The sequence below is a fragment of the Carica papaya genome, chromosome 6 (assembly GCF_054855325.1).
Source record: "Carica papaya isolate Zhongbai chromosome 6, ASM5485532v1, whole genome shotgun sequence".
In the NCBI taxonomy this organism is placed as follows: domain Eukaryota; kingdom Viridiplantae; phylum Streptophyta; class Magnoliopsida; order Brassicales; family Caricaceae; genus Carica; species Carica papaya.
In genome coordinates this window covers 17,353,294-17,378,747 of record NC_142314.1, presented here as the reverse complement: position 1 = coordinate 17,378,747, position 25,454 = coordinate 17,353,294, and the positions used below count along the sequence as shown (strand labels likewise).

The 25,454-nt window shown below is 35.6% G+C and overlaps 1 protein-coding gene across 6 annotated transcripts in view; it reads right to left on the bottom strand.

Annotated features, from left to right (window-relative positions):
• Window positions 1-25,454, bottom strand: part of CLC-E (chloride channel E) — a 55,208-nt gene that overhangs the window by 19,391 nt on the left and 10,363 nt on the right. The window lies entirely within an intron of this gene.

The window sequence follows — 25,454 nt, the reverse complement described above, 5'->3', positions numbered from 1 at the left end:
GTGTTTTCCATAAATCTATTTCTTTTCTAGAGTATATTTGCATTTGTCTGTATTTTTGAAAAAGAATACTTAAAAGTTCAACTCTTAAAGAAGGAAATTCAACTTTAACTTTCAAGGTGGCAAGTGGGGGTTAAGTTTCCACCATGAATAAATCCAACATGAAAGAGTAATAACTTTAAGAAAACAGATTACGTTCTAATTATAGTAAGACTAAGATGAAAATTAGAATAAGAATTGAGTAGAAATTGAACAAGAAATGAACAAAATGCATTATAAGAATAAATTAGATTTTCTAGTTCAATTCATATAATAGATTTTAGGGCAAATAACAGTTTAATCCCTTGTAGTTTGATCTAATTGCATCTGATCCTTATTGGTTTATTTTATGACAGTAAAGTAACTTGTTGATGCAATATAAGATCTTAATTTAGAATAAATTTTCTAGTTCAACGCTTTCATACAATTTTGTCCTTAGTTCGGAACAAAGTGGAAAGAGTGGTAAAATCTTATTCTAATAACACGGGAAATAGCATATGGGAAAAGCCTGTGGAAAAAAATGGGTCTAGGGCGGGAAAATTTTCTAGAAGTATATAAGGTGGAAAGGTTGGTAAGGGAGATAGAGTTAGATTTTAGGAAGATCAGTGGATGGAAGGGGGTACTATTAGAGTGTGTTTTCCCCATATTTACGCCATGGTCCAGCAGAAAGACATCAAGGTTTGTGATTCTTTAGTGGAGAACTATAGTAGTGAGAAGGAATTGCAAGCAATTGTGTTAAGAAATCTCAACGATTGGGAGATTGGCGAATGCGAGGAGTTACTGGGCATGTTATCCAATATCACGTTGGCCAGAAGCATCGATATTCCATAGTGGTGCCTCACATCTAATAGATCTTTCTCAGTTAAATCCTTTAACAAGGAGTTGTTTAAAAATGAAGATAATGACATATATTTCCCTATCAACCAGTTGTGGAATACAAGTATCCCACCCTTTATTTCTTTTTTTGCTTGGGAGGCTAACAGGACATGTTTTTTGACAATTGACAACTTGAGAAAAAGGAGAAAGATATTGGTCATTGCTTGTTATCTTTGTAAGAGAGATGATGAGATTTGTAATCATGTTCTGAGTGGGTGCCCTCAGGTCTATAAGTTGTGGACCATGGTTTATCACTACTTGGCATAAGTTGGATGATGGTAGGTTCGGTGAGGGAAGAAATTTGAGCATGGAAGGATATCAGCAGGCAGAGGAAACAAAAGGATATAATTTCACTCTCTATCGTTTGTGTAGTGTAGAAGGAGAGGAACAAAAGGACTGTTAATGGGATCGAGGATGTAAATGATTTTGATATTTTTAAGAATAAATGGTTTTAAATCCTTAGTTTTTTATTACGCGGTATTCATCTTTATTCGATGGAAGATTTGGTGGATTTTGCTGATACACTGATTGACTTATATATTTTATACATGGATGGTGCCCCTTTAATGCTTATATCAATACAATTTTCACACTTCATATTAAAAAAAAATGAGAAATGGCACTTGGGTGGTGAAGTTGACATGAAATCTAGAATAAATAACAAGTTCAAGACTTTCTTACAATTTTTTCCTTTAGTTCAGAACAAAGTGGAAACAGTGGTAGAATTTTATTGTAATAACACGTGAAATGATATTTGAGTGATGAAGCTGAAAAGAAATCGAAATGATTAGGAGATAGATTAATATGTCAATCTTTTCAACCTCTTATCCAACAGTGAAAGACCAAATGACGCCATGGATAAGACAATATAGAAATCAGTTCGAAAGGGTTTTTTTGTCGGAACCCTACTACCTCCATCTAACAAAGAATGGAAGAGCTAATGGGAATGTTCAATAGAAACTCATTTGGAAGATTAATGCCCTTCAACAATGTCTTTTTTTCCATGTGAAGCAGCAAGAAAATGTATCCTAACCATAGAATATTTAACTAAGAGGAGAAGAGTTAATGTAAAAGTGATCACAAAACACCTTATTTTTTGGCGTTCTTTTCTATATCAACTGTGATCTATGGCTTACAATCTTTTGGAGGTCCATTAGGTAATTGCTTGATTGGTTAAAGTGGGGATTCGAGCATGGAGGGGCATCAAGGGGGATAAGTATTTATAATAATAGTACAGGTCTTATTCCTCTTACCACCTTATGGGTTATTTTCAAGAAAGATACATAAGGGCCCTCACGAGCATGGAATTCTTTGCTTTGATAGGTTCGAGGATTTTTAGCTACAAATCCTAAGGCTTTTGATAAAAAGTCATCATCTCTATACCTATGAGAATATTGTATTTTGACGGACTTTTTGAGGATCTGTAATGATTTTGTAATTGGGTAGCACCTTTTTGGTGCTTTTATATGATACACTAAGTTTTCTTCGAAAACAAATTTATATAGGTTATTAAAGTTTAGTTGAGACAGTTAAAAATTTTAGTTTATATATATTTTAAATATTATAGGAATTAAGAGCTTTTACATTTCCTCTTCTGTAATTTTCTTTATTAATTGTAACTAATGCCTATAGAAGTGCTAGTAGCTATCAACAAGGAAGAGATGATGATGAATTAAGATTTTCTTTGTTAGAATTTTATTTCCTATTATCTCTATTTGTCTTTGTTTGTTCTTTTGGTTGTTATTCTATCTAATCTATTACAATCATTCTACTTCTCCCAACATTTCTTCACCTTAATTCCTAATTTCCTTTAGTCTCTCTATATTCTTCTGTTTCTTAACCACAGTTCTTTTATTTTTAAATTATACATAGGACAAGTTAGTTTAACCACTAATCATCATGTGTTAGCCAGTAACAGAGCACAACTTTTTGTCCTTACCTTCCACCACATTTACACTTTTATAAAAAAAAACTTCAAATTTTCTGACCACATCATACTGGTCAAATTTGCATATCACAGTAGAATAGATCAACTTTAACTTGATAAAAGAATCAAATAAATTTTTTTCTTACAGTTCATCATATAAACTGTCTTATCATGTATGATATATTGCACCATGTTTTTGGTTATTATTGGTGCATGAAGACTATTAAAATATTTTTCTTTTTGAAACAAAAAGTATAAGGTGTATTATTAACACAAAGACACCAAAAGGATGTCATCCATGTACAAAATATTTACAGTTAGATCAGTATATTAATAAATTCCTTAAAATCTTCCATCCTATTAATATCATGACCTAAATATAAAGAACCCATATAATGTAGCCATCTATCCATAATCTTAGTAATCTCTCATTCAATCCCCTCAAAACCCCTCTGATTTCTCTCTTTTCACATAACCCAAAAAATGATAAGTGGAATGAGATTTACTATTTTCCGCCCCCTACTAATTCCTTCCCAGGCCTATAATTCATCTCTCACATTTCCTGCAATGACCCAATCAATATACAATAAGCCATAAACCATGGTCCATAGACAACAGACTGCTGGACACCATAGAAGAATATGATTACAGGAGTTTGCATCCCTTTTGCACATAAAGCATCCATTCACTACAATTTTACTTCTTCTCATTAGTTTAACGATTGTCAAAATACATTCTCTTCCTACTTCCCATACAAAAAAAGTTATTCTAGGTGGGGCATTCACCCTCTAAATCTGCTTGGCCGGAAAGTTGCTATCCCCAATCTCATTATGTTTGACTAGGTCAATTATAGTAGGATTTGACCATGAAGGCAACTTTCTTCTTTAAATTTCATAATGGCTGATCCCTGTTCTTATTCATACATATTGAAGCCAGAAGTCTCAACAAATTCTCATACTCTTGAATTTCTCAATCATTAAGATTTCTGCTAATATCAATGGTCTATTCCCTGTTACTCTCCCCTCCTTTGTACACTTCTTCACAGTGATGTATTTGGACCGAGCAATGGCATATGAGGAAATTGAATATTGAGTTATTCCCCTCCAACCTACTCGTCTCTCAAAAATAAAATGTTGTTCCCTCTCCCAACCTTCCCCCGGACATATTCCTGGAACTTTTGTCTCCCCATACTTATTTTCCTCAACAACCCCACCCCATGTTATCTAGCGTATTATCTATGGAACCCACTGTAAGGAAACCTTAAAGGGTTTATTATAGAAAGAAGGGAAAATGGGAAATTCATACCCTAAAGGGCAAAAAAGAAAATCTACAGAGCCAACTGGGGTTAGGGCTGACAAACCCTAACCAGTCAGTTCCGTAGTCGGCACCGGAGTCCATCACCATCACATCCTACGACCGTTGTTCCGCTCATAATGACTGCATGATTCCAGCCACATGATTCCGGCCATTGAGGATGTTTTTCTTTATTGTCTTGAGATCTATAAAGGCCCTCTTTCGTTGTTTTGTAATGATGAAGTCAAAAAGTAATAAAATTACCTCTCTTTCTCTTCATCGATATTCTTCTACTTCTTCATATTAGAATCCATGTTGAAGGCTTTTGACAAGTTGGTATCAGAGCTCGAACTGGCCGAATCCTATGCCAGGTTACCACATACACTTGATCCAAAGGGAAGGCCACAAGGTCGAGCCAAAGAAACTCGAGATGCTCGAACTTACCGCGAAGGATGTCGACCTAAAACGTTTCGCCTTCATGGAGGATATGAACGAGCACAAACTCGAAACGTGTCAACAGTTTGGCCTAATTCTAGAGTAGCTCCACGAGATGCCATCTGGAGGAAACTCGGCGCATTTGGCAGCCAAAATCCACGAGGAAGAAGGCCTCCTACCTCTCCCAAGCGACACGCACTAGGAAACAAGAAGATCAGGCCTAGGGTTTCCTTTTATATCCGGTTCAAGTGAAAAAACAGGTCTAGACTAATGGAAGAAGTGTACCAAATAGGATCGGTCCATACTGGCTCAACTTGAACCGGCCTAGTGGAGCTTCTAGATCAAATCGAACCGCCCACGACAATGAATCAACTTGGCTCAACCCACAATTTCACACTTCCTAAAGTGAAAAATCCTCTTTTTGAAGGGACAAAGCCCCACGGGTAGATTAAAAGACACAAAAAATACTTTATGATCTACCATACCCCTAACGAGCAAAAGGTGGAGGTTCCGTTGTAATATTAGGGGAAGATGCCAATGTACAGCACCATGAGTGGCTAGCCAAGTTCGAGACCACAGATTGAGAGTATTTTGTGCAAAAATTTTGCTATAGATTTGGAGGACCATCCCGCAAGGATTTCATAGAAGAATTTCAACAAATTAACTCAAACAAGTACTATTCTCGATTATCAAGAATAATTTGAACATTTACACTCCCTCATATATCTAAATAATCTCATACTTGTAAAAAGATTTTTTAAATCACAGCTTCATTAATGGCCTTAGGACAGAGTTACAACCCATGATAAGCCTTCTCAAATCACGCACGCTAAATCAAGCATTTGAACAAACCTTATTGTGTGAACAATTAGTAATAGATCTGTCTTTAAGTCCCTATATTAACCAACAAGGGTGCTCCATTCCTAAACGGGTCAAGAGCCAGATATAATGATTGACCTTCCAGGAGAGTGTCAGGACCCAGTTTGGACATGTCTTTCACTAAAATCGGAAATTGAAAAATATTAAAGTTTTGAATGATTTTGGGATAATTTTGAGAGAGAAAGAGAGATGAGTATTTAGAGAGATAAAGAGAATATTTTAGAGAGAGACTAGTTTTAGGGAGAGAAAGAGACCGTAGGAGAGAAAGAAAGGGAAAAAGAGAAAGATAGCAGGGAAGAGAGAGAGAAAAGAAAGATAGAGAGAAAGATAGCAGAGAAGAGAGAGAGAAAATAAAGATAGAGATCATAATAGAGAAAAGATAATTATATTTGAGAATCATTTGTACAAAAATTGCATGATGATTTTGATTTACAATCTCTTATTTATAGATATAAAATAGTATATAAATCATTTTCTCGAACTGTCAATTGTTGCCATGCACCATAAGCTGCCATTTAAAGGAGCATTTTCATCCCAGTCGGTCGCATCGCATGGAGGAAGAAAGTGAACAGACGCCTATGTGAAGAAACGGTGCAGAGAGATTTTTTGTGCACCTATACTTCCAGCCATATATATATAAAATATATACATTTTTTTTTTAACTTTTCTGATATCTGGAAATTCCCTCCACTTGAACATCAACCTTGCCCTCAATGTCGACATTCAGCCTCAATATTTGGTATCTAAAAATATTACTAGTATTTATTATCATTACATATATATAATTATATATATGTATGTATATTATTTTTTTATTCTGCTACCGAAACTCCCTATAGATCTTTTGCATTATTCTTCTACTTGCCATCCGAAAGTTGATCATTTTTATTTTCTCTTTCTTCTTCCTCACATGTTTCCACTGCCATGACTACTTTTTTTTTTACATTGATACCCTAGAGAGTATTTTTCTAGCATCTGTAACAAAGATTGTTCCTCCTCAATTCTGTATGATTTGGACTCCTCAAGTGTACTTCTTCTTGAAAATTCTAAATTTTAGAAGAATTTTCAGTGATGAGAACACTCCCTTTAGAAGAAGTTGTAGAGTGCTTCGGTTTATTGTGGCGGTTAATGATATCTACTGTTTGTTCTTGCCATAAAGCCAACTCAAATATTTGAGTCAAGGCGCAGGGCCTGTGCATCTTTATTATTGGTCGAAGTCATTCTTCAGACCACTTATAAAACTGAAAATGAATTAATTTTTAGAAAATTCAGGGTTCTGTAACACTCCGAAAATCTTTGCGCTTAATTGTTGTATAAAATCTCTAATTATTCAGACTCTAAGACCATTAACTCTTTAAATTTTATTTTATTTTAAATTTCAAATGAAAACGGGTTTAAAATGTTAATTTTATATTTTAGAGACAAATTTACTTTGTACGCAATTATTTTGCCTATATACATATTTGTTTTTATCATTTAATAATTTTTAAAGTTTTCAGAAAAAACAGAGAAAGAAAACAGCGAAAAATCCTACAGAAAGGGCCATGGGAAAAATTTTCGCATTCGCATGTCACATCTGCGCGGGGTGCAAGGCACGCAGTCTATGCGTGCCACATCGTGCGCGAACAGGAGTTCGGCCCCGCGCGCCATGTGCGAGTTCCTGCGCGCACAGGCCCTCGACCAGCGCGCAACAAGCCTCAGCATGCATGCGCGGCAAGGTTCGGTGGTGCGCGCTGCCCCTTGGGCGGTGTGCTCCACCCCTTTGGGGGCGTGTACCGCCGTTTGGATGGCGCGCCGCCGCTGTTTGGGGGGCGTGCCCATTCTTTGTGCGGCACGTTTTCGTTTTTTGTACTGTCGTCACGTCGCCATCATCGCGTTGGTCATCCATCAATCGCGTCCGTCAGTTGTCGCATCACGTTAGGTCACTTTTTTCCCTTCCTCTCCTCACAGGATTTCGCCACTTGGCAAAAATCCAACAGTCCCCATTTTTTATAAATACGGAACATTTTCCACCATTGCTTCACCACTCCAACTTCACTCTTCCATACACTAAAGAAATTCTAGAGAGAAAGACAGAGAGCTAGAGAGAGAATAAGAAGGAATAGAAAAAAGGACGTAGGAAAAACTTCAAGTTTCGATAAAAAATTTAGCATTTACTTTTACATTTTAGGGAGTATTTCTAAATTAATTAAACGGAATATTTAACGGATATAAACTGATTGTTTGCATGCTTAATTATTGTTATAATTATTTATGTATATGATAAATGTTAATGCATGTTTATATTGTATGTATAGATAAATAAATAAAGCGTATATGATGACATGATAAAATGATGAAGCATGATGTTGTATCGTAAACATGAGAAGCATTTATCGATATTGGCATGCACGGTATTTAAATGACATGATTCGTTAGACTTTTTATTTCTGAGGGGTTATGTTTCTCCCATCATTTGGTCTGAAAAGACATGAAAGAACCACTCCCTGTGAATGACGGCGTACCCTCTAACAAAAATGATGACACAATATGATTGTAGGGGTCACCTTTGGTGACGTACAATCATGACTATAGTTTACATGTAGGACCACTGTGGTTGGCACGGCTGTGGTAATAAATTGTGTCATTGGCAAGCTGTAAATATCATGATGGTTTAGTAAGTCGCAAATTTGTTAATATGATATGAAGTGAATTAGTCATTCCACATAGGTAGTCAGGAATCCGTATTACCCTCAGTAGATGGAAGTCGAAATAACTTCGTGCGAAAAATAAAATGAGACAAAAAGCATGACACGATTTGTTTAATCTTCTCTATTTAATTACGGCATGATTGATATGATTAATAAGATTTAATATGATAATGACGTGATTGACTTGATATTCTCATTTTTCTTTAAATAAAATAAACTGTTTTCATAATTATTGAAATAAACCTTCAACACTATTCTCGATGAAAGTAAATAAGGTATTCTTTTCAAGTTTAATTGCTTTTAAAAATCTTAACGATATTATTTAAATACTGTTTTTCTTACTGAGTATGTGAAATTCACTCATTACCATACCCCGCTCCTAGATGAGGACGAAAATGAGGAACCGATCGTTGATCTACCTATTGAAACTTTTGAGAATCCCGTCGATCTGTTAACCGTTACGAGTGCATGTTTTATTCTGCACTCTGATGAGTCCAACTTTTGTAGAAACTTTTGTTTAATTTTATTTCGTCTCAGTATTGTAAAATTTGGAATTCTATTATTATTTTATAAGGGATTGTAATATTTTATTTCGCTGCATATAATTATCTTAAATGCACTTGTATTTGTTTCTATATCTGCCACCCTTATATTTTAATAAGTATTCGGGATGTCATGGGTTCTCTGTTAATATCAAGGACCTCATTTCTTTAAAATTTTTTTGATACTGGAGAATGATATTTTCCTAAATCAATTTGTTAAATTCCTCCACAATATCAACAACAACTAATCCTCTAAATCTTCTACACAACTCGACCTCGAATACTTCGCATTTAAACATATTTAGGTCATTTCTTAACCCATGGAACTAGATCTCTGTTTTGTCTCCAAGATACAATAAGATCATTTCCATTTTACTCTCTTCTGAAATGTTGAAAACATGAAAATACTTGTTGCATCGTCTTATCCATGTTCCAGAATTTTTTCTATCAAAAATAGAAATTTCAATTTTTGGGACAGAGTTACCGGTTTGGCTACCGCTCTAATCCGAACTACCAACCCCAATTTTCTTAGTTCTCGGGTTCAGTAATATTCCTCTATCAATATTTAAAATAGAGGCAGAGGGACTTACCCGACCAATTGTTTCACCAATCTGCACACTGCTTTTCACGATTTCGGTGAGCTTTTTCAATTGTTGGCCAAATATAATTAGTCATTGGCTCATTATGATTCGGGTTTGCTGTTGTGATTCATACATTTCGGATCTAAAATCCGAAAACCTTTTATCCATCTCACGTATATTTTCCTCCAACATCTATATCTTTTGCAATTCGAACACCATGGCTTTGCCTTTATTTTGCACCATGGTCAAGAAACTTGTAAGAATTTCGCCAGAATCGAGCTGCTCTGGTACCAAGTTGTTAGGACTCTACTTGGACATGTGTTGCACCAAAACCGGAAAATGAAAAATATTAAAGTTTTGAATAATTTTGGGATAATTTGGTATAATTAAAAGATTGGGATAAAGTTTGATACTAAGAAAAATAGCATGGGACATAATTGTAATTTCATAAAAGAAAAGAAAGTTTTTGGAAAGAAAGAAGTATTTAGAGAGACAAAGAGAGAATATTTTAAAGAGAGAGAAAGACTGGTTTTAGAGAAAGAAAGAGACTGTAGAGAGAAAAAGTTGTAAGAAAGAGAAAGAAAGGGAAAAAGAGAAAGATAGCAAAAAAGAGAGAGAAAAGAAAGAGATTGGGATTAAGAAAAGATAATTTTATTTGAGAATCATTTATACAAAAATTTCAAGATGATTTTGATTTACAATCCCTTATTTATCGATATGAATTGTTTTCTCGAACTGCCAATCATTGTCATACACCAAAATGTCATTCAAATGAACTTTTTAATCCATGTCAGTCGCATCACATGAAACAAGAAGGTGAACAGTCGGCTATATGAAGAAATGGATAAGAGAGAGTCATGGACCCATGCTTCCAACCATGTAGATATATATCATATATATATAATATTCTTTTCTAATTTTTCTGGGATCTGACAGAGAAAAGTAAAACCTAAAATAACAGCGATCTACTACAAATATAGCAATCGGTAGTTCCCAGGACACCGGTACCTCAACAAAATAGTAATGGCGGCAGAAGAAATTGTTACTAAGGAAACCCCAAAAGACAAAGATCTAGCTAGAGCAAAAGAGGATAGAGAAGACCTCTCTGGCACTCTATCCCTACAAGCAATAAACATACGAGGAAAATTATCGGGACATGATATTCTAGTCTTGCTGAACAATGGGAGCTCACGTTCTTTTCTAGACAAGGGAGCAACAAAATAGATCAAAATATCGGTGGTTCGTAGCAAATCATTGATGGTTATGGTGGCCATGGACAAAAGATATCTAGCCGCCTTGAATGCCCAGAGGTAACATGGACCATGCAAGGCTACAGGTTCACCTACAATTTCCGCATCATCTCACAAGGCGGATACGACATGATACTGGGAGTTGACTGGATGAAGCAATTTAGTCCGATGATGTTCGACTTCATCCAAGAAACTGTAAAATTCCATCATGGAAACTTGCTAATATCACTACAACCACTGAGGCAAAAGAAGCTAGAGCAAAGCAATGGGCCAAACAAGAGCAAACAGTCGAAGGCGGAACCATGTTCCTAGTAATAGAAGTTCTAGAAGAGGTACCAACCCTGAAGACGTCCAACCAAACATTTGAAGCACCACTTAGCCAATACGAGAATGTCTTCCAAAAGCCCCACGATTGCCTCCACGCTGAGCCTTTGACCATGCCATCACCTTGTCTGAAAAGGATGTCACCGTGAATATTCGATCCTACAAATATTCGTTCCATAAAAAGAACCAAATCGAAAAGAAAATACAACAGATTTTAAATAATCCACTCATACAACCCAATCGTAGTCCCCTCTTCTTGCCAATATTGCTCATCAAAAAGGACGAGACATGGAAGTTTTATGTGGATTACAGGGAACTCAGTGCTCTGATGATGAAAGATAAGTTTCTCATACCCATTACTGATGATCTTCTTGACGAATTATTTGGTGCAAATGTATTCTTTAAAATTAATCTTCAAGAAGGATATCATCAAATTGGAGTAAGAGAAGAAAATATCCACAAAACAACCTTCAGAATGCACAAGGCCACTAAGAATTCAAAGTGATGCTTTTCGGCCTCACTGACACTCCAGCTACCTTTCAGACCCTCATGAATTACATCTTCAAGAACTTACAAAGATTTGTGTTGATTTTCTTTGACGACATATTAGTCTACAGTACTAATGAGTAAGAGCATTTAATTCATTTAGAAGAAGGCTTGAAGACATTCTGAGACAACAAATTGTATGTAAAGCGATCGAAGTGTTGTTTTTTCCAGACAAAGGTGGAATATCTCGAACATATTATCATCAGTTGAGGGGTAGAGACAAATTTCCGAAAGATTGAAGCAATGGTCAATGGCCCACTCCTCAGACAACCGAGGCCCTTAGAGGTTTTCTGAACTTAATAGGATACTACCGCAAATTTATACAAAACTACGGACTCATAACCCAACCACTCACCAATTTGTTGAAGAAGGGTGTTTTCGAATGGAATGCAGAAATTAATTAGACCTTTTAGTTGTTAAAAGCAACCATGACTTCCAGTCCCGTTCTACAACTGCCCACATTTGGAGATTCTTTTACTATCGAGACCAATGCTAACAATATAGAAATTGGAACAATCGTAATGCAAGAGAATCGACCCATAACCTTTATAAGTGAGGGCTTTAGTCCCAGAATCAGACTAAATAGGTGAACAAGAAGAAACTTATGGCAGTCCTCTATATCCCAGGACAATGGTGGCACTATTTAGAAGGAATTTCCTCTGTCATCAGAACCAATCAATACAGCTTGAAGTATTTTCTAGAACATAAGGTGTCCTCCATGGGTACAACAGAAGGGGATCTTGAAACTATTGGGTCTAAATTATACCATCCAATATAAGTAAAAATCATCCAACAAGGTTGCCGATACTCTTTCAAGAAGGGACTTCATTACTCTGAAGTAGAAGTCTTATACACATTCTCCATGTCTATACCTACTTAGATGGTGGAAGTAAGTAACAGCTACGACTGTGATCCCTTCACCAAATAGCTACTCTCAGAACTAATGGTCTTTCCTAATAACAAGCCCCCTTTTTGCCTACAACAAGGCATCATAAAGTAGGAGAGATTAGTGATAGATGATAAAGAAAAACTTTGCAATCAATTGCTTCATTAGTGTCATAGTTCAGCAGTGGGAGGTCACTCCAGAGCTAAAACCACTTATTAGTAGGCCAAACAACATTTCTATTGGCACAATATGAAAAACACATTTTACAATGGGTCCAACAGTGCGACACCTTCCAGCATTGCAAAACAAAACTAGTTCCCACACCAAGGTTCACGCTCCATTACATGTTTGGACACACATATCCATGTACTTCATTGAGCAAACCCAAATCAAAAGGTAATGATACTATATTAGTAGTGGTAGACCACTTCACCAAATATGGGCATTTTATTCCCCTGCGGCACCCATTTACTACTGCTAGAATAGCCAAAAGTTACATGGACGCAGTACACAAGCTGTAAGAAATTCTGCAGGTAATAGTGTCCAACCGAGATAAAATATTTACCAACCTCTTATGGAATGAGCTAATGAAGGCAATAAAGACAAATTTACTTTTCAGTTCTGCTTATCACCCACAAACTAATGAACAAACAGAAAGACTCAATCAATGTCTACAAATGTACCTACGATGCATGTCTACAAATGTACCTACAAATGGTTGGCCACAGCTGAATCTGCTATAATACTTCATACCATACAAGTTTGAAGATGATATCTTTCCAAACACTCTACGAGTACCCCCTCCACATTTCTCAAATTTCATAGAGCTCTACTCTACATCACTTTTAGTAGAGATGATCTTAGCAGAAAGAAAAGAGGCCAACAAGACCATCTGTCAACATCTACTGTAGGTACAATCCAGAACCAAACTGAACAAAATTTATAGAGAAAGAAATGTAGGAAAAAACTGTTTATTTTATTTTTTATTTATGACATATTACATACATATAGGAAAAAAATATTAAATCAAACTAACAATAAATTTCATGAAATCTTAGATTTATTTCAGAATTTATGAAATTTATTCAAATCCCATAGAATTTGAAATTTATTTCAAACTTTATGGGATCTATTCAAATTTCATGAAGTCTGTGATTTATTTCAAACTTTTATATATTGAAAATAAATTCTAACTTTCCAAAATTATCTCTACAACACTCCCTTTCAAGTTGGTGCAAAGATGTCTATCATGCCCAACTTGCTCACTTGATCTTCAAATGGTTGATTCAAAAGTCCCTTGATTAATATGTCTGCGATCTGCTGTGTAGTAGGCACAAAAGGAGTACATATTATCCCCTCTTCAAGTTTTTCCTTTATAAAGTATCTATCAACTTCAACATGCTTAGTTCGATCATGTAGGATTAGATTATGTGCAATATTGATCACTGTCTTATTGTCACAGTACAACTTCATTGGCAAACTTGCAAGTTTTGCAATTTCTTCTAGAACCCGTTTCAGCCACAAGACTTACATATACCTTGAGCTATTGATATGAATTATTCCTCAACGTTGTCCCCTACTACAACACTCTATCTTTTACTCCAAGTAACCAAATTACCCCACACAAAAGTACAATATCCTGAAGTTGACCTTCTACTAACAGTCAAGCCAGCCCAGTCAACATCTGTATATACTTCAATCTCTCTTTTTTCATTTTTCTTGAAAAAAAGTCCCTTTCCATGTGTACTTTTCAAAATGTTTTTCACAAGAAGAATGCATAAACTGAGTCACCACACTCGCAACAAAAGCAATATCAGGGCGAGTATGAGATAAGTAAATTAATTTCCCAACTAGCTTTTAGTACCTCCCTTTATCTACACGAATACCTTATTTAATATCCCAAGCTTGTTATTTGCTTCTAATGGTGTTTGTGCTGGTTTGCACCCACTCATTCCAATCTCTTTTAAAAGGCTCAGAATATATTTTCATTGTGACACCATTATTCCTCTCTTTGATCAAGCTACCTCCATTCCAAGAAAATATCTAAGTTGATCCAAGTCTTTAATTTCAAATTCTTTAGCTAGGTTCCTCTTAAGTCTCATAATCTCGTCCAAGTCATCCCCAATCAAAATTATGTCATCCACATAAACTAATAAGATAGCAATTTTGTCTTCTATGGATTTTCGTGTGAAGATGGTGTGATCAGATTGTCTTTGTGTGTAACCTTGACCTTTAACAAATCTTGTGAACCTCTCAAATCAAGCTCTAAGTGATTGTTTGAGGCCATAAAGAATCTTCTTCATTTTACATACCTTGGTTCCAAAGCTTTATGTGAAACTAGGTGGAGGTTTCATGTAAACGTTCTTTCCAAGTCTCCATTTAGGAATGCATTTTTACATCAAGTTGACTCAGAGAGCAGTCAAGATTTGCAACCATAGATAAAAGTACTCTTACCGTGTTTAACTTTGCCACTAGAGAGCATGTCTCTGAGTAGTCTACTTCAAATGTTTGGATAAAACTTTTTACCACGAGACGAGCTTTGTACCTCTTCAAAGATCCATCTGAGTTGTACTTAACTGTGAATACCCACTTACAGCCAACACCTTTCTTCCCCTTTGGGAGATATACCGTGTTCCAACTAGCATTCTTCTCAAGAGCTTTCATCTCCTCAAGTATTGCTGCCTTCCATTCAGGAACATGTAGAGCATCCTGGACACTGTTAGGAATGACTACATTGAACATTTGTGAGATAAAGCCAAAATAGGAAGGAGAAACATTTTTATACGATACAAGGTTTGATAAATTATACTTTGTGCAAGTCCTATTTAACCTTTCTTAAGAGCAATAGGGAGATCAAGTTGACTAGGAGAATAGGATTCTGGTTTACTTGAAAAATTGCTATGAGGGACAGCTGAGTTATCATGAATTTCATGATCTGACTCCAAGTTAGAAGATTGACAGTGTTGAAGAATGGTGCCTCTTTTCCTCTCGACTTGATGTTCCTTTGAGTAGACAAGATCTTTAAACTTTTTCGCATCTATCTCTGTTGTTCCATAATTCTGATTTTGAGATGGTAGTGTCTCTTGATTATTCTTAAACTTCATAATTTCAATATTTAACTCATTTATTTTCACATCATTTCCTTTAAAATTTTGTTGTCTATTATTTCCATCAGAGTTGTGTTCATGCACACTAGAATTTTGTTCATGCAGTTCGATTTCATATATAAGATCAGAGATTTTATCCTTAAAAAAAAATCTTCCTTTCTAAAAACATCATCTTCACTAAAGTTCTCCTGAAGACGAGAATTCTTACAATAAGATTCTCTCAAAAAAAAAAACATCCATCGACACAATATTTTTTCGAAATGGGATCAAAACATTTGTATCCCTTTTTTATTTGTAGGATAGCCTACAAAAATGCATTTACGTACCTTTGGATTTAGCTTGGACAATTTTAGATCGTGATTATGAACAAAAACAACACTTCCAAGAATTTTCAAAGGAACATCCAATTGCAACCGAATGGTAGAGAAATATTTTGAGAAAACCTAAAGTGGAGTTTGAAAATCTAAGGTTTTTGTAAATACCCTATTGCTTAAATATGTGGCTGTTAAAACAGCCTCACCCCATAAAAATTTTGGTACCTTAGTTTGAGAACTTATAGCTTTTGCTACTTCAAAGAGGGTTCTATTTTTCTGTTCAGCCACCCCATTTTGTTGGGGTGTATTGTTGCAGGAACTTTGATGTATCACCCCTTTTTCAACAAAAAAAATTTTCCAACAGTGTTAAAAAACTCTTTTTCATTATACCTTCTGAAAATTTTAATCTAAATTTGAAATTATGTTTGAACTATATTATAAAATCTTTTGAACACTTTTTCAACATTAGATTTTTTTTGACAAAAATACCCAAGTAACCCTACTGTGATTATCAATAAATGTGACAAACTAGCGCTATCCAGTAGAAATTATTGTTTTAGAAGGACCCCAAACATCACTATGAATCATTGTAAAAGGTGTAGACTTTTTATATAGTTGTACCCGAAAAATATTACAATGATGTTTTGCTAATTCACACGATTCACATTGAAAATTAAAAATATTTTTATTCATTAACAACTTTGGTAACAAATATTTTAAATATTGAAAATTTGAATGTCCTAACCTATAATACCATGACATAATCTTATTGTCACTAAACATAGAGATAGAATTAACAAACATATCTCATTGTCTTGCCTTTCAAAAAATAATATGTTGTTGAGAACATAGAAACCATCATCCTGTCTAACACCCCAATCATCCTCCCCAATGTTAAATCCTAAAATTCACAATGAGAGGATCAAAAATTAATTTGAAAATTATGATCAAGGGTTAATTTACTAACGGACAACAAGTTATATGATAATTTTAGAATATGAAAAAGATTTTTTAGAATTAATGAAGAAGAGATTAACAATGTCCATTTTCCAACAACTGAGGCAAAGGAACCACCTGCAATTTTTACTTTTTGGTTCCTTGCACATGGTGAATATGAAGAGAAAAAATACGAAAAACTGTCATATGATCGATGGCTCCCGAATCCAATATCTAAGAGCTGTTAGAATTTGAAAAAATAAATGTTGTAAAAAAAAAACTACCTGATTGTACTAAAGAACAAGGACTAGAATGAGATTGGAACATTTTGTAAAGATGTTCTATCCGTTCTTTTGTGAAAGGTAACGATTTTTTAGAAGGTTCTTACTCCAAATAAGAGCTGCCACCTTGGAAAGCACGACTGTCTTCCTCTGGCTTGGTGTTGCTGTCTGGTTTTTTTTTTAAATTTGCTTATTTTTCATACAATTTTCAGCAAGTTTCTTAAGTATGTAAAGGTCTCTTGCAATGGTCACACCATGGTCGTTGTTTTCCCCCACGCCTTTCAGTATCTGAATCTATACAAAGAGTTGTAAGTGCCGATCCTTTACCAATTTTTCTAGACTCATTGCTGCTTTTCAGCATCACCTTTCGCCGAGATTCCTCCCGTCGTACCTCTGCAAATATTTCCTTATTGTTGGCAAGGGTTTTCTTCCAAGTATGCGACCTCTAATCTCATCTGATTCTTTATTTAAGCCAGGCAGAAAAACAAACACACGGCTTCTTTCAATTTTCTTCCTATATCGAGCACCATCATTGGGGTTTTCCCAGGATTCATCATCAAATATATCCAATTCTTACCATATTGTCATCATATCATTATAATAGATTGTCACCTTACAATCACCTTGTTACATTTTCCACATTCAAGTATTCAACTCATAAAGTTCGGAATGATTATCTAGATTTGAATAAGTCTCACAGAACTGCATCCCACACCTCTTTCACTGTTAGTAGAAACATAAAAAGTTTTTTGATCCATGGTTTTATGGAATTGATTAACCATGCAATCACCATTGAATTTTCAGAGTGCTATTATCGGTAATTGGGATCACTTAAATCAGTTTTGATGACCTCACCATTTAAATAACCTAATTTTCCTTTTCTGTCAATTGCCAGTTGCATTGATTGGGATCACTCAAGATGGTTCTTTCCATTCAATTTGTGAATGGTAATCTAAAATGAATTTTTAGTGAGGAAGAGAGCTGAAGGTGTACAGGAGATAACCGACAATGACTAAGAATCAGTTCCTATCGAAATAGTACCAATTGTCTCTTCTGGAGGTAGTGTTCCAAAGCCAACCATGGTTGTTTTGTAATTTATGACCGAGCCCTAAAGCTCTAATACCATGAAAAATATTGATAGAGAAAGAAACGTAAAAGAAAATTGTTCCTCTTATTTTTTGATTATAACATATTACATATATAGAAAAAAAAATATAAAATCAAACTAACAATAAATCCCATAGAATCTTATATTTATTTTAGATTTTATAGAATTTATTCAAATACCATAAAATTTAGAATTTATTTCAAACTTTATGGGATTTATTCAAATTTCATGAAATATGGGATTTATTTCAAATTTTTATATCTTAGAAATAAATTCTAACTTTCCAAAGTTATCTCTACCGACACAAACAATATGCAGATAATCATCGAAACGAAAGAAGTTTTGAAGTTCATGATCGGGTATTACTCAAATTGTAGTCTTTCAAATAAAGAACACTCAAAAAGGGACAGGACTCTAAATTATCACTCTGATACTACCAGTCATTCCAAGTCTCTCACAAAATTAGTAAAGTAACATACAAACTCCAGTTACCTGAAGAATCAAGGATCCACCTAGTTTCTCATGTGTCCCAACTTAGAAGTATCTCCCCGACACACAGGCAGTCCAATAAGACTCATTCCCTCAGGCCACTGAAGGGTTCATCAGCGTACAAGCCCAACTGATCTTACAACGAAGAATCATACTCCAAGGCAACCAACTAGTAGACCAAGTTCTTGTTTGTTGGGAAGGGGATCCAGCCGAAGAATGTATATGGGAAGACTACAAGTGTTTACAACACCAGCTCCTGCACCTCAATCTTGGGGACAAGGTTAATGTTCAAGGAGAGGGTATTGTAAGGAAACCATTAATGGTTTATTACAAAAAGAATGGCAAAATGGAAAATTCATACCCGAAGGGCAAAAAGGGAAATCTACAGAGCCAACTGGGGTTAGGGTTGACAAACCCTAACCAATCATTTATGCAACCGGCCCGAGTCCATCATTATCTCATCCTGCAGCCGCCGTTGCGCTCATAATGACTGCTCAATTCCAGCCACTGAGGACGTTTTTCTTTATTGTCTTAAGGCCTATAAAAGGCCCCCTTTCGTTGTTTTGTGATCATGAAGTCAGAAGTAATAAAATTACCTCTCTTTCTCTTCTTCAATACTCTTCTTCTTCTTCTTCTTCATTTTCTTCATGTCAAAATCCATGCCGAAGGCTTCTAACACCACCCACATCCCAAGTCCCCCATTTTGCATCAATCACTCTTCTCCATAACATATCACCTTTCCGTACATACCTCCATAACCATTTCTCTTGTAGAGCTTGATTTAACTTAACAAAGGATCTCAACCCCAACCCTCCCAATATCAAAGGTTTTTTCACCTCTTCCCACCTTACCAGTTGGCATTTTCTCCTTCCCTCTTCATAACGATATAGGAATCTACATTGAATTGCCGCCAGTCTTTTTATCACTTTCATAGGAATAGTTAAAGCTAATAGAAAGATTTTGTAAAGTACTCTTAATAAGTGTTATTATTCCCTCTTTACACAAAAAACTTCCTCTTCCACCCTTCCAATCTCCTCTCAAACACCTCAATTACCGTCTCCCATTCCCTCTCATCTTTATATTTCAAACCTAACAAGAGGCCGAGTCTCCCATTTCTACAACCCAAAACACTTGCCAGTCTCCCAAGATCCCTCCCATCTCCCAACCTCACCATTTCTAACTTATTCAAATTAAGATTCGAGCTCGAGACTGCTTGGAAGCATAAAAGGACACACTTGAGGTAGAGTAGCATCTTCTCATCCACTTGACAAAATAGGAGAGTAGCATCAGCAAAAAAAGATGAGTTATTTCCACCATATTATCATTCCCACCCACCGTCACTCCTTTGATTAAATCCATATCTCTAGCTCTCAACAACAATATGTTCAAAGTTTTCATTACCACAATGAACAATAGAGGTGATAGTAGTGATATATTCATAATTAGTTTCTATCAAATATCAATAAATTAAAAATGTTGTCTACGTCAAAAGCTCTCTCAACGGTTATTGTGTATATAATTTTTTTTAAATAAAAAGTATAAAGCATCATTAAATATAAATACCAATGGGGTGCTAACTCAGATACAAAAATATTTACATATCAACTAAGATATCGACAAATCTCTAAAATCCTCTATGAAGTACAAAGGTTGACTCATAACAAAAATACTAGAGTCTAGAACCATCTCGCTTTAATCTTACCAATATCCTCTTTCACTCCATTGAAAGTTCTCATATTTCTTTCTTTCCATATAACTCAAAACATTGCAAGAGGAATGAGCCACAAATGCTTTTTCCAACTAGTAATACCCTTCTATGTCCAAATCTCATCCCTTATATTACCAGTCATAACCCAACTGAACCCAGGATCCCATATGTCATTGACTATAGACTATACATTATGGGACACCAAAGTAAAATATGGTCATAGGTCCACTCCACCCTCTTATATAAGCAACATCAATTTACCATGATTTTTCCCCTTCTCATAAACTTATCAATAATCAGAATACATTCACGACCTACTTCCTAACCAAAGGAAGTAATCTTAGAGGTGCATTCACCTTCCAAATTTGCCTAAATAGAAAACTGTTCAAAATGGGCTCTTTCGTAATCAAATGTCTGTGAAAAGAACTAACCATGAGAATTCTTGTTGAACTAAGGGACCAAACCGGTTGGTCATAATTCTCGTTTAGAAATACAGAAGACAGTGAGCTCAAGAGTGATTCATATTCATTTATTTTTCAGTCATTAAGATTCCTCAAGACAGAGACATGTCAATCCCTTCCTTCCCCCTCTATCTCTATAAGACTCTTCAACAGAGATGTTCTTATACCATGCAATAGTAAAAATCTACACGAAACTGTCTCTCAAAGCTCCCCCTTCAATCGAAACATCCGTCCAGAAACCAATTCTCTCTCCATCATCAAGCCTCCATTTGATACATTCCCGAAATTTATCTCTTTCCATATATATCTTTTTCCACAGCCCCTTGCCATGCGGTTTAGCCAAAACTCCGGAGTACCTCTCTATATCCACCAAACCAAATTTTATCTCTATAACCCTCCTCTACAGCATACCCTCTCTTTCATAAATCACCACATCTACATTCCTTGAAACGCCTGATTCATCTCAACCACACATCTCAAACCAAATCCTCCCAGATTTAACAATCTTTAAATCACCTTTCATGTCACCAAGTAGTATTTCCGTCTCTACTTCATGTCCTCCTATAGAAATTTGCACTAAATTACTTCCAGTTTCTTAGCAACGCTCGTTGGAGTTATTAAAAGGGATATGTAGTAAACAAGAGACTGAACAATGTCCTTCTAACTATTGTCAATTAAATATTGTGTGAAATAACCTTATAACCAAAAATTATGAAGGCATGAGATATTCTATAAGAATTAGAGCGTTGCTTAAGAATAGAACTAACTCTTTTTCTATGTTAGAAGATGAAAAGTTTGAAATTGCTTTGAACCATCAATAGTAGCTCAAAAGACATTGGCTCTTCCTAAAGTTGTTTCTATTCATGCTGATGATATTGAGCAACTTATCTTTTCAACAATCTTGTTTTACCTCTCGATATTTAAGTGGTTCTCATTCATAATGACTACATTAAAAAAAAATTCTCAACATAATTGCATTATGCCTCATTTGTTTCATGATCCTAAGGAGCTTAAAATTTCGGTTAACTTTCAATTTCTTATTTCAAGACTATTACAAACCTCAACTTTTTAAAGATTCTGAAAAATATGTTTAAGCATTTCTCTATCTTGGTTCTCCACTATTTCAGACCTCAATGTCGAGTTTTCACCAAATTGAGTAAAACGATGCAAAACAAGATCTTAATTTGGAAAATATTTTCTATTAAAGAAACTTTTGCAAATTATTATTATTTTGTATTTTTAAGTGATTTAAACTGTTTGAGTTTAGTTAAGATATCACAATATTTTAGTATTTTTTTTTTTTTTTCAGATGGACTTTAAATATTATAGTAATTAGGATATTCTAAATTTCTTCTCTTATAACGTTCCTTACTAGGTGTAACTAATACCCTACATAGCCAGTAGTAGCTACCACCAAAGAAAAGGGAGGATGATGAATTAAGAATTCCTTTATTTTGTTTTATTTTTATTATCTCTCTGTGTTTGTTTGTTCTTTTCGTTGTTCTTCCATCTAATATATTTCTTTGTATACTTATTCAACTTGATCCCTAAATTCTTCTTACCTATCTATATTTTTCGATTTCTCACCCAAGGTTTTTCCATTTTTGAATTATATATGGAACAAATCATCTAATGTTGCTCGTCTCACATTGGAGTATCAAAGCTCAACTTCTATTCTTACCTTCTATTACTTTTACATTGCAAAAAGGAAAAAGAAAAGAACAAAACATAAAAGACTCAAATTTCACGACTACATCATGTTGGTTAAATTTGTATATTACAATCTGTAGAAATATTGTTAACCAATCTCTCCCCATCTTTTTACCATTTTACCCTTTCTTCTGTTATTCTCCTTTTTTGTCTTTTTGTGCAGGTGTCGAGTATGGCAGCTGCAGATGCCCTCTGCCATTTTACATTTATTCCTTCTGTTGAGAAAGATTGTTATTTTTGTTTTATTCTCCTCTATCTACTTATATAATGGCAACCCGATGAATGAAAGAAATAAGAGAAAATTTTGAGAATTTTTCCATTCTCAAAAACTTCATGGTATCAGAGCATACCTGATCCGAAATCATCATCTCGTTCGCATAAAATGGAATCGGATGAGCGGACCTCCTCTCCTCTGAAGTTCTTTTGGAATCCTACCTTCCCGTGCTGATAAACCATACCCTGGTTGATCAGACTTCTTCGTTTGTCACTGGGCACAGATTAAATTGAAGCAATTATCTCTAATGGTCATCGTCTGTGTTGATATTCATCCGGGGAAAAGGCAGAGATGAATGCCTCATTGGAGAACTCTCAGCACCTCCTGCCAACGACCCAAGTGCTCGTTCATGGAAGGTGGAGAACAACCTCGTCATGTCCTAACTGGTGAATTCTATGACCACCGAGATTGGAGAAAACTTCCTGCTGTATGAGACAGCGCACGACATCTGGGAAGCCGCTTGTGAATTCTACTCACCGCGACAACACGTCTGCCATCTTCAAGGTAGAAACTCATCTCCACAACCTGCGACAGGGAGAGTTGACAGTGATCCAGTACTACAACACCCTCACTCGGAACTGGCAACAACTCGACACCTTCGAAAAATGTCAATGGAGTTGCCCCGAAGATGACCAGCTATTTAAGTTCATCACCAAACAAAAGCGCATCTTCAAATTCTTAATGGGTTTGAATAAAAATTTGGACGAAGTGCGCGGTTGTATTCTGGGCATCAAGCCACTGCCGAGCATTCGAGAGGCGTTCTCCGAAGTTCATCATGAAGAAAGCAGGAAGAAGGTCATGCTAGGAGAAGCTCACTTTGGTCCAACAGAGATTGTTTCAGCCCTCACGACTCGGAAGAAAGCAGTAATAGGTGAGCCCCAATTCAGTGCACACCAAACTGAGACCGTCGCTGCTCTTACAACTCGGACGACTGATTTTCAGAGGAGGAAAGGAAGACCTTGGTGCGAATTTTGCAGAAAACAAGGTCACTACCATGAGAAATGCTGGAAGCTCCACGGAAAACTAAACGACAAAAAGACCACAAGGCCGGAACCACATCGAGGCAACCTTGTGATGACAGTGGACTCACCTATTGCTCCCACAGTAGCTTCTCCTTTCAGCCCCGAGCAGATGGAGGTGTTGCAGAAGCTTTTTTCACAAAAGACCCTTCGTAATGCCTCCACTGCATACAAAAGTAAAAGTTTAGCTGGTTCTTCAGCTTATTCCACAAAATGGCAAATGTGGATTGTAGACTCTGGGGCGTTGGATCATATGACAGGAGATATATCACTCTTTCAAAATTATAATCAGTGTAAGGATTTCACCATCCAGATTGCCGATGGGTCAATTTCTAAAGTGGCAGGGATAGAGTCAATTGTTGTGTCAACATGGTTGACTTTGTATTCAGTACTCTATGTCGCGAAGTTGAATTGCAATCTTTTATCAGTAAGCAAATTATCTTAAGATTTGCATTGTGTTGCTAAACTTAACTCAAATCTAAGGAAATTTTAGGACTTGAACTCAAGAAAAACAATTGGCAATGGTAAAATGGATTCTGGCCTACACCTCCTACAAGATAATAGAACTCCTTCTAGTGGATAAATTCATCATGCATTATGTACAAACTATGAATCTGTAAGCCATTTGAACAGTGAAAGTTCCATCATGTTATGGCATTATCACTTAGGACATCCAAATTTCTTGTATCTGAAAAAGTTATTTTCAGCTTTGTTTCGAAATAAAAATCTAACTTCATTCCAGTGTGAGGTGTGTCAATTTTCTAAACACATTCAAAACTCATCCAAATTTTATTTATAAACCTTCAAAACCATTTTCATTAATTCATAATGATGTATGGGATCTCTCACGGGTTACGAATATCACCGGAACAAAATGGTTTGTATCATTTATTGATGACAACACCAAAATTATCTGAATTTTTCTCATAAAAGAAAAAACTAAAATTAGACCAATTTTTCGACAACTCAATACTGTAATTCAAAACCGATTTTATACCAATATACAAGTGTTTAAATCTAATAACGGATGAGTATTTTGAAACCACATTGAGAAAATAACTTTTTAATCAGAGCATTATTTACCAAAACTCTTGTGTAAACACCCCACAATAAAATGGTGTCACTGAGAGAAAAAATAGACATATCCTTGAAGTCGTCCGATCAATCATGTTCACTACCCATGTCCGAAAATATCTTTGGAGAGAGGCAGTACTCACAGTCACATACTTAATAAACCCAATGCCTCCCGTATACTCAATTTTCAATCACCCCATGACAATTTACTAGAAGCCTTTCCCCACTCCCGTGTTCTAAATACTCTTCCTATCAGAGTCTTTAGCTGTTCGGCCTATGTCCACATTCATACTCACCTCAGAGGAAAACTTGACCCAAAATCCCTAAAATGTGTCTTTATTGGATACTCACCCAATAAGAAAGGATACAAATATTTTTGTCCGAAAACCCGTCGCTTCTACAACACTATGGATGCTACATTTTTTGAAAATCAGCTTCTCTATCCCACTAGTGATATTCAAAGGGAGCATTTTATTCAAGAATATCAATTGTGAGATATGAACACATCTTCTCTCATGTCTCCTAACATATTACCTCCTTCTGTTGTTCCTGAGTTTCCTACTCCTGAGTTGCCTAAATCTATGAGTAAAACCAGTAACAAAGAGTCTGAACCTGAACCTATACTACCTGCAATCAACAAATAGTTACGTGTCTACACTAGAAGGAATAAAGCTCTAGTTGGTAAAGTACTTGAATCAATCACGCACT